Source organism: Manihot esculenta, chromosome 11 (assembly GCF_001659605.2).
Source record: "Manihot esculenta cultivar AM560-2 chromosome 11, M.esculenta_v8, whole genome shotgun sequence".
NCBI lineage: Eukaryota > Viridiplantae > Streptophyta > Magnoliopsida > Malpighiales > Euphorbiaceae > Manihot > Manihot esculenta.
This window is the reverse complement of record NC_035171.2, coordinates 28896348-28906535: the sequence shown is the minus strand read 5'-3', so window position 1 is coordinate 28906535 and position 10188 is coordinate 28896348. Positions and strand designations below refer to the sequence as shown.

Below are 10188 nucleotides of genomic sequence, written 5' to 3'. Positions count from 1 at the left end.
AATAGCTCTCTTTCCAAGAGGAAGAGTGGTGAGTTTCCATATGTCATTAAGTTCTAAGGCTCTTAACTCTTCTTGCATGGCCTCAACCCATTAGGGATTCTTGCTAGCTACATTATAAGTTTTTTGCTTCACTGAGAAGAGCGATATTAGCAGCAAATTGATTATGATGTGGAGTGAAGCTAAATGAGGAAGGTTTATTAACAAAACAACTGATCTCATGAGACACAGCTACAAAGTCTTGGAGCCAGGAAGGTTGTACAATGGTTCTTGAACTTCTTCTTAAAACATGTACAGATCCTGAAGTAACAGGAGTTACTTGAGGAGATTTAGGAGCAATATTAGTGGTGTAAGGGAGTGGTGAGGTAGAAATTGAAGAGTAACATAACTCTATTTGTTCTTCAGTGTAAGGTACTATAGGAAGTGGTACAATAGAAGAAGGTTTAATGTTCAGCTCCTTATAAGGAAAAGTATCTTCATAGAATATGACATCTCTGGATGCAAATATTCTTTTGGTAGCTAAATCAAAGAGTCTGTAATCTCTATGATCTGCAGCATAACCCAACATACTACATTTTATTGCCCTTGGAGCAAACTTGTCCTTGTGGGGCTCTGTAATTGTGGCATAGCATAGGCAGCCTACTGTTCTAAGATTACTGTACTCTGAGGGCTTCCCATGCAATATTTCAAAAGGTGTTCTCTAGTTAAGGACAGGAGTAGGTAGTTTGTTGATGAGATGTGTGGCTGATAGCACACATTCACTCCAGAAAAGCTTTGGAAGACTGGCCTGAAACATTAGAGCTCTTGCTATTTCCAGGAGATGTTTATGCTTCCTCTCCACTATCCTATTTTTTTGTGGGGGTATAGATGCATGTCTTCTAATATATGATGCCCTTATCTGCAAAATAACTCTTGAAAACTGAGTTTATGAACTCAATTCCATTGTCTGACCTCACCTTCATTATTTTGAGCTGAAATTGATTCACAACTATGTTATAAAAGGTCCTTAGAGCAATGGATACATCAACTTTGTTAGCTAACATGTATGTCCAAGTACACCTACTAAAGTCATCCACAATGGTGAGAAGAAAACGTGCACCAGTAAGAGAGATCTCACTATAAGGGCCCCAAAGATCTATATGCAGCAACTCTAATATTCTTGAAGAAGAAATACCACTTTTATTAAATGCAATCTTGCTGTTTTGCATAAGAACATACATCACAATGACTGGTATGGAATTCTTTATTTATAATGTTATGAATGTGAGAGAGTTTGGTTGAGGACACATGACCAAGTCTCCTGTGCCAAACCTCAGCTGAGACGTTGTTTACTGATAGATGGGCTTGAGGTCCTTATTGTTTAGGTTCTGTGTTGCAAAAGATGTCTTGTCTAGCATGTATAAGCCGTTGACAAGCTTACTTGTTGCCATTATTCTTTTAGTTTATTGGTCCTGCAGAATACATATATTGCTATCAAAAGAAATTGTTAAATTTGGGTCAGGCCTAACTCACCCCAAAAGCTAGCTCAAGGAAGAGGATTGCCTATGGCCCATATAAGGGACACATTACCCCTTCCACAACCGACGTGGGATTCAACAGAAACAATCACATTTGATTCTTGTGCCAGCTTGCTTACAGATAACAAATTGTATTTAAAGGTGGGAATATGCAGAACATTGTTGATAATCAGATCAGAGGATAACATCACAGTTCCTATGTGCAATATCTATTGGTGAGATCCATCAAGTAACAATACTGGACTTTGCTTCTTAACTGCTTCTTTCTCATAGAACAACTTATTGTCATGGCACATGTGGCTTATGTTTCTAGAGTCAATTATCCATTGAACGATGTGATTTAGAGAGAGAACAGTAGTGGAGGTACCTGCAAATCCTGAGAAGTCTGATCCAGGAGATTTAACTCCTTTTCCCTTTAGAAGCCTGGAAAATTCTTGTTGAAGAACATTTGCCAGACTTGCACTCCATTCTTGTGGCAAACTAGTTGAATTATTTGAACTCGAGGATTCTGCCTCATTTGATGATTCTGCTGTGAAAGCTTGATGCTTATATCTAGATTTAGATCTTTTCTACTTTAATTCCTTAAACTAGTCTGGGTAGCCATGCAGCTTGAAGCAAGTGTCTCTAAGATGACTTGAGTTCTTGCAGAAATCACAGTGTCTATCTTCCTTTTTACTGAAGTCCTTTTTCTTAAAGCTTTTACCACTTACACTGTTATATTGTCCTTTAACCAACAAAGTAGAGACTTTCTCATCTAAATCATTAGCAATTACATTGACTTGTCTCTGTTTTTGAACTCACAAAACCATAGAATATGCTTTGTTTACAGTTGGTAGAGAATCCATGATTAAGATTCAATTTTTAACATGATCATATGAATAATTTAGTCCCATAAGAAATTGCATTATCTTTTTTTTTTATTCTCTCTTTCAATGAAAGTTCTAGAGGCTTCACATTCACATGTTGGTAAATGTTTCAAAATACTCAACTCATCCCACAACATCTTAAGTTTCGTAAAATATATTGTTGACATAACTCCCAGACTAATAGTGCTTATCTCTCTGTCTAATTTAAAAAATCAAAATGCCATTACTTTCACCGAAATGCTTTCTTATTTCTCCCCACAATATTCTTACATTACTTGCGTATATAAAAGGCTCTAACATGTCTTTTGAAATGGAGTTTAAAATCCAAAAATTAACTATATTAGAACTGTGTAGGCTTAGCGGATTTAACTCAATTTCTGGTTGTATCTCAATTTAGCGTCAGTTGCCATTATCGGTTTTGTCAATCAGGACTTCCTCTCGTTCCACCATAAATACTGATTATTGATCCTTGTAGAGAAACAAGAATCTTGAACAAAGAACTAGAAAGGATTTCAGATAACAATACCTAGTGGATGCTTTAATACTCGATCCTTGTTAGAAAATTTTAATTTAGAATTTAAAAAATTTTACTTTGATGGGAGAGATTCGATTTCTATTTCTATTTAAATTTAATTAATTAAATGGATTTGTATATATATTTTAATCTAAACTCAAATAAGAATTATGAATTAAAATTACACCTTTAAATCATTTATTTTTTTAAACGGTTGAAATGATATGAATTAAATAAATATTTAAAAATTATTTATATATATATTAAAAATTAAATAATTATACAATTCAAAAAATAAATAAAAAAATCAGAGGTAAGATTCAATTATTTTCATTCTATAATTTAATTTGTTAACAGCTTTTCATCATACATTATATATATATATATATATATATATAAAGAAAACCCCGCAAAATTGTAAAAAAAATATAAATAAAAATAAAAATAAAAATTTGCTTTCACATCCAAACTTGAAGAACCTTTCATATAGATTCTGTACGCGTCCCACTCTCTAATTCCGTTGTAAATGGCGAGAGCTCCCTTCAGTCTCATACGCTGCATGTCTCTGAATCCGTTTCTTCATATAGTTCTATAGAAGAAAAGGATATAAAATCATTTCATTCATCTCAAAATTCAAAACCCATCTCCTGATATTTCTCTAAAATCCTTAAAAACCATCTTCTCAATCTTTGCTTTTATGGCGGGAACTCCATTGCTGGTGAGAAAGTTTTCAAAGCTTTGAGATTCTGTGATTCTTGTTCTTGTTTTTTGCATTTGGGATTTGTGTATCTGTAAATATAAGAATACAGAATCTCTTCTTTTGATTGTTTTCTTTCTTTTATGGCGAACCCATCTGATACCCATCATCAAGATGCCAATCGTGCGCCCTCTTCTTCACTGGAGCAAACCCCACTAAAACAACAAGTCCTATTCCAGGTTTGAGACATGACCCTGGTATCTCCACTGAATGGAGCAAGGAAGAGCAAACAAGTCTTGAAGATGGTTTAGTCAAGTTAGTCATTTTCATTTCTAGTTTACTTAGTTTCTTGCTGCTTTTCTTAAATTGGGTTATTCCAATCTTTCTTGATTCTGTTTATTTGTGAATTTTTGTTGGGGCTTGTGTTGATTATTTCACGTTTTGTGAATCTTCGCCTGAATTTCATTTTTTGCTGAGTTCTTGATAATTCTGTTAGCTGAGGTCTTGATTAGACGCATATAAATTCTGTCAACATTTATCATTTTTGCATGTTTCTTTTATACAAAAAAAAAAAAAAAAAAGGATCCCACTCAACTTTTATGAACTAAATACTCCATAAATGCAGATTGTTACTAACCAAGTTCCTCAAAATGTTAATGTACATTGAGAAATGCCAAGAACAGTCACTTTTTCAATATTATTGTCCAACGCTCTCCACTCAATTGGTTGCAAAATATTTTATATTTTTTCTCTCCTTAATTAATTATTAATTATTATACTGGTCATACTTTTCCACCAATGGAATGAAGAGTGATGACATTTCTCATGTATATTTCCCTTGTTTATCTAGATGTTAATATGTGATTCTTTTGTATTTTCAATATCTTGGGATGAAGGATTATTTAGAACTGATTGTCAAGCTGAAAGAATATTACTTTAGCTACATTTATTAAATTTTACACATCTTCCTTTTTTTGGTCTTAACTAACCCAGTATAACTGTTTTTCTTAATACTGATTTCAGGAAAGCTTAGTAAAAAAAAAAAAAAAAAACTTTGGCTCTATTCTCTATGTGGCTTAAGGACACTTTCATGGTTTTTATGCACTACTATTAAATATGATAATTTTATCTCAATTGCCAAATTTATTTCCAATTCTATCTGTACTTTTCTGACTGAACCTTCAATTATTCTATCATAATCTCTATTAGCATCAAAATGAAGATTGGGCCGCGTTGATGGTAGTTGGGAGTTTGGATCATCATCTGGCCAATCATTGTTACCGTTATTTTCTCATCTAACTAACTGATTCACAACTAACCAGCTAACTAATCTGCCAACTCAGCCAACAGACAGTTAGCTAACTAACCAGCGGACTCCTCTTCTTATCTTAGCTCGCTGTCACAACATTACCCTCCCTTGTGAAAGCATTCTTGTACTCAAGGATGAGTTGAATGAAGATTAACACGCACAAGTAACGTCTTACATGCTGAAATTGGCTGTTAATAGAGCAGCTGCCAAATAACTTGTTGAAGATGCCTTGTGCATGACATGAACACCTTCAAGAAATGAACTGTTAATTGATTATTGATTTCTAGCCATACATGTAAGGATACCCATCTTAGGATACTTCTTATCAAGAAATGTCATTCCCAAATTTATTCATATTTCACAAATAGAAAAGATACTCATCTTAGGATACTTCTTATCAAGGCTTGTAAGACCTCTGCAATTCACTTTATCATTTTCACAAACAGTTAAACTTTCACATCCTCTTCTTTAATTGAAACCTTCTCAACGAAAATGCACTTTTTGTCTTCAAAAAGTTATATCAAGTCTAGCAGCAAGAGATGTACCTTCCTTATTAAAGACTTTAATCTCAATTCATGGTCCTCGCTCCAAGATGCCTCAGGCCTGTGGACTTTCAGTTGTGAAGCTTTAATCAACTTCAACATGTGTTCCTCAAGAATTTGAAGCCTGGTTTTTTCCAATTGTGGAATTCTGCATCGCTTGTTTCTTTTCCGCTGGCCTGGCCAGAGTTTCAGGAATTATGGTTTCGTTCCCTTTTCATCGTGAGGCTCTCATCATTTCCATCATTTCTTCAATTTTATGTAATTCTGAACTCAAATCTTGGATTTTATGATTCTGCAACTGCATTTGCTCCATCAGATTCTGCGACCTAAGGTTCTCAGCAAATACCTTGCTTGTTCTTCCTTGCCAATTTAAGTTGTGCTGGTTTTAGATCTGCCGGATTGAACTGTTCTGATACCAAATGTTGTGGCAGGGCCACAACTCAATAGAAAAAGAGAGGAACGGAGAGAGGAAAATACAGAAGAAAGGGGAGAAGAAAGAGAAGAAGAAGGAAGGAAGGTGAGAAATAGAGAGAGAGGACATAACTTAGCCTAACAGACGTATTAGCTAACTAACCAGCAGAATCAAGCTCTTCACAACACTTGGCTAATGGAACTATTTACATACTAAAATATGGAAAGATGCCAAATGACTGGACAAAAAGCACTCTGGTTCCTCTTTTTAATAACAAAGGAGACAATCTATCATGGTAGTTTGCTTATATCCAACATAGAATAGAATGTCGTAGCATGGATGTATGATAAGCTAGTGGTAAAAGAAACGAGAAGGGAAAGAGAGAGACCTAAAATGATGTGGAGGAAAGTGATATAAAAGAATTATCAAGTAAAGCTGAACAGCAAAAATATATCCATACAATTGACTCCAACTAATTTGGGAATAAGGCTTAGCTGCTATTGTTTTTGTCGAGCTATTGAACCCCGTCAAAGTCCTTTTGTGATCAATGGCATCCTAATTGTCATGATATTTTTTGTTAATAGATTCGCTGTTGTTTTCCTACCAGTAATTGTGAACTAAAAAGTAACAACTCAACAATGTGAATGTAATAATTGGGTGATTGGAAGAATTGGAAGCATTTTATGATGTGCATTGTCATGTTGGGTGTTGGTACTGTAGATTTGCTTCCTTTTCCCTGTATTTCTCTGTATGTGTTCACGTGCAGACACTTGTAATTCTTGATTCATTATACATAGGAAGTTACCAATTATTATTTCATGGCCAAGATCTGAACTTTTGCTCTTCAGGAGTTTTCTACTTCCCTATTTAGGGCATCACTTAACTAAATCTCAATTTTAAAACCAGTTATGGTCGGCTATATAGCCACTTTGAGAATTTATTCTCCGCTTAGAGCAAATGTTCGTCTCTGATAATTGATACAATGTTAGTTCTGTATAGAACATGTAGTTAATTGATTACAGCATCTTCATATTCGAGCATCATTAATGATGAAACCCTTTTTATCTTAAGCAGAGTCAGAAGTTTTCAATGTACAGCCTTTCTGGATGCATATTATAAAGACACTTGAGAGGCTTTCTGGATTAATAGTGTTATATTAAAAGAATCTTCTATGAAGAGTTTCTTTATGGGTTGATTTCAACCTCTCCCTCCAAGCATACAGAATTAAGTCATTGTGGTTCATAAAAACCTTAAATACTGTTGAATTGATAATGGATGTAGATTTCAATTGGGTTAGTGATTGGACATCTCATGTACTCATATTAGCAGTTTGTGTTAAATGTTATATAATGAAAACACCATAGATGTCTTGAGATGAAGTAGTCTAGTAAAAGCTTGAGATAAATTAATTGGAGTTTACCATTTTCTGCTTGTCACCTGAAACAGTTTGTGTGTGATTGTAAATGAGTTGATGGAGGGAGATGATTCAGCCTCAAGTGCACATCATGTCAAGAAACTAAAGTTATACTTGTAATCATTCAATGGATGAATGTGATGTCGTTAATGAGGTTCAAGATAAGGAGGAAGAATTTATGATGGGTCATTGTGGCAATTCATAATACGAAAAACACCTTTTTCTTGGCTAGTATTTGGAGGGAGGTCAGAAATTTGTTGGATATTTGTCTTTTTAGTAAGATTGGATCTGATCAGGTCCCAATTTAGAATTCTCAAATGGGGTAATGCTTTTGTTTTTTTTTTTTTTGGCATAGAAGTTATAGCATTTGCAGTGCATGAAACCTTTATTTTTTGGCCCCTTTCCCTCCCTAGTTCTATAAATCTCATTATTTCTTATATGATATTACTATATCTCCCGGTTTATTGATAAGCCGCATCATGCTGCTTGCAGTTGGTGGTGTTACAGGGAAGCTTCTCGAGCAAAATGCCGAGGCCTTCTATCAAATATCTGCTAATCTTTCTACAATGCAGGTGAATACCTATGTCATGATCTCAGCATTTTCACTTAAAATATGCACGAGTTCGGTATAATCTCAAATGATCTTAATGCATTGCTCTCTCTCTCTCTCTCTCTCTCTTATGTGTGCACGTGTACTTGTTTCCTTTTTCTGAAGAGAACCCTTACCGCATCCTCGGGATGTGATTACTTGGTTGACCGAGTCGAGAAATCATAGATGCAGCTGGTCTTTCTGTACAAAATATCTATATGCATTAAGTAGCCTATGCCCTTGAAGTTTTTTCTTTAATGATGTTTCTGGTGGTGCTTCTTGACCCGTAATTTCTGTGAAAAGCGTTTGCTAGTGTTTTTGTTTTTCATCCTGCTTCATGCATGTCTTGCAGTTGTAGCTGTGAAACTGAAGGCATTTTTCTTATATTTTTCTTTTTCAGCTACAGAAGAACATCAGTCTCCTCTGCCGAGTATGTTGGAACTTGTGCCTTTGATGATCTGACTGAGTTGCTGTCAAGCTTGGTCCTATTTCTTCCCAAATAGAATTCGTCTGTCTCGTTTATATTTGCAGGTTGAATGACATGCCTGATGTAATGAAGCAGATGCCACCATTGCCATTCAAGTTGTCACACCCAACCCAAAACTATAGAGATGGATATGACCAAGAAAACTGACAGAACTTCCCCTGATATTTATATATATAAAAACATGTAACCTGCTAGTTGGACCTGTCAATAGATAAAATATTTACAATAAACGAAAACATTTTTCACTGGAATGTACAATCTATACATGATCTATCAAAATTACAAAAAGAAATGACAACAGGCTTAGGATTGGTCCGACCTCCTCTAGACTCTGAGTGGATGAAGTGGAAGGAAAGATAAACTAGGAGATGAAGATTGCTGAACGGATCATCAAAAAGGAACTGAAATATAAAAAGGAATATAAGGGGTGAGTACAACTACTCAGTGAGCGGATAAATAAATAACAAAGGGGAAAAGATAAGTTTAGGTACTTAATAGTACCAAATATTTAGCTAAAATAAGTCAGCTGAATAAATACAATTTAATTCCATCAACATAAAATAAACTGAGAAAAAATAGAATCCGCATACACTCATAATATGTTCCCTGCAGATAATGCTGGCATCTCAGGTATAATAAAATAATAACAGCCTGAGAGCAATGCTGGCATCTTAGGCTCTATAATGACAAATTTGGCCCAAGAGCAAATAAAATACTGGTCATACACATGTGCAGAGCTACCCCCAAAGGGTGACCACCTGACATACGCCCCAAAGGCTGTCTGTATATCAAGCGCTGTCCCAAAGACAGTATAAATATATATCATGCTGAAAATAAATCACCCGTCATCAAGGTGTTATCTGTTCGGTGCATATACAGAGTGTAATCGGCTATTTATTCAGCTGTGCTTTAAATTCAATTTAAGAAAAATATCAATGTTATATATTTATCCACTCACCAGAATACTTGGGACAAAAGACCTAGGTCGCAGGAGGACCCCTATTATCTATCCTGAAAGCTGGATCCTCTCCTAGAATTAAAAGAAAAATAAAATAATATATCAAATAATAAAAATGCTCTAAAACAATAATATAAAACGTAAAATATGAAATTTTAAAATATTTTTATATATATTTTTAAGAAAATTTGGGCAGTATCTCGACATAGCTAGACCTCCCAAAAATACCCAAACTCAACAAAAATACTCAATAAGCTGTAAATATTATTTAAATCAACCTATGAAAATCATAAATCCCAAAAATAAATATTAAAACTCATTAATTAAATCTAACTAAAACATATACCCTTTTTATGCTCAAATCACCAAAATCACTATTAAAAGGTAGAGAAAATAGATTATATCGTAAAAATTTAAATAAAAGGAATAAAACTCACCTACCCAATTTTGGAGCCTGAAAGAAATTATTGAAATTTTAAGCAGAATATAGGTTTAATCAGGATCTAGCTGAAGGATCTTAGAAGTTTATGGGTTGAGGGGAGGAGATTTGAATTAAAGAAAAAGGAATTTTTTTTTTTTTTTTAAACCAGAGCAGAAGCTCTGTTTCGCTTCGCTGGGGGGGGGAAGAAGGAAACTGTGGTTTCGGGAATGTTTCGGGACATTCCCGAAACCACAGCTTAAAAGCTCTCTCTTTTTTTTTTTTTTTTTTTTTATGGGCTGGGCCCGATAATTCTCTCCTCCTAAAAGAAATTTCGTCCTCGAAATTTACATACCTGGTGAAGGGAATAAATGTGGAAATTGAATTCGCATATTCTCTTCTTTTTCCCAGGTAGCTTCTTTAGCAGAGTGGTTACTCCATCGAACTTTAACCAGGGGTATTATTTTG

At 34.6% G+C, this 10188-nt stretch overlaps 1 long non-coding RNA gene across 1 annotated transcript; it reads left to right on the top strand.

Annotated features, from left to right (window-relative positions):
* The first annotated feature begins 3340 nt into the window (after positions 1–3340).
* LOC122725099 lies at positions 3341–8435 on the top strand. The gene is made up of 3 exons (XR_006352519.1): positions 3341–3906; positions 7761–7840; positions 8258–8435. It is a non-coding gene; the product is annotated as an uncharacterized LOC122725099 (long non-coding RNA).
* Positions 8436–10188: the final 1753 nt, after the last annotated feature.